General features: G+C 43.4%; 1 non-coding gene across 1 annotated transcript; it reads right to left on the minus strand.

The window, feature by feature from the left end:
* Nucleotides 1–424: 424 nt before the first annotated feature.
* On the minus strand, nt 425–531 carry LOC113000840 (small nucleolar RNA R71). The gene has a single exon (XR_003266161.1). It is a non-coding gene; the product is annotated as a small nucleolar RNA R71 (small nucleolar RNA).
* Nucleotides 532–940: the final 409 nt, after the last annotated feature.

Below are 940 nucleotides of genomic sequence, written 5' to 3' on the forward strand. Positions count from 1 at the left end.
TGTTATTGGTGATTTTGAGCATTATTGTTTTGAACATTATGAGAACATGACACAACCTCCACCCCGTGAGAGGACTCTAAGGGAATTGGCTGCACCTGATTTCACCTACGAAAGCTTGTGCATCCAATGCCCTGATGAGGATGTCCCATATGTTCTTAAAACTAGATTGATCCATTTGCTTCCAAAGTTTCATGGCCTTGCAGGTGAGGACCCACACAAACATCTGAAAGAATTCCATATTGTTTGCTCCACCATGAAACCCCCAGATGTCCAGGAGGATCACATATTTCTGAAGGCTTTTCCTCTTTCTTTAGAGGGAGTGGCAAAGGACCGGCTATATTACCTTGCTCCAAGGTCCATCACGAGCTGGGATGACCTCAAGAGAGTATTCTTAGAAAAAATTTTCCCTGCTTCCAGGACCACGACCATTAGAAAGGATATTTTAGGCATTAGACAACTCAGTGGAGAAATCTTATATGAATACTGGGAGAGATTCAAGAAACTATGTGCCGGTTGTCCTCACCCCCAGATTTCTGAGCAGCTTCTCCTCCAATACTTTTATGAAGGACTCAATAACATGGAGAGAAGTATGATAAATGCTGCCAGTGGTGGAGCCCTTGGAGACATGACGCCTGTTGAAGCCAAAAATTTAATTGAGAAGATGGCTTCCAACTCCCAGCAATTTAGTGCCATAAGTGATGCTATTGTCATTAGAGGAGTGCATGAAGTAGTCATGAATTCATCTTCATCAGCCGAGACTAAGAAGCTTGAAGGTAAACTAGATGCCTTGGTTAACCTGGTAAGCCAACTGGACATGAATAAAAAATCTGCACCTGTCGCTAGACTCTATGGTTTATTCTCCTCTGCCGACCACCACACAGACCTTTGCCCTTCTGTGCAACAATCTGAAGCAATTGAACAGCCTGAAGCTTATGCTACA

The sequence above is a fragment of the Glycine max genome, chromosome 20 (assembly GCF_000004515.6).
Source record: "Glycine max cultivar Williams 82 chromosome 20, Glycine_max_v4.0, whole genome shotgun sequence".
Lineage (NCBI taxonomy): Eukaryota > Viridiplantae > Streptophyta > Magnoliopsida > Fabales > Fabaceae > Glycine > Glycine max.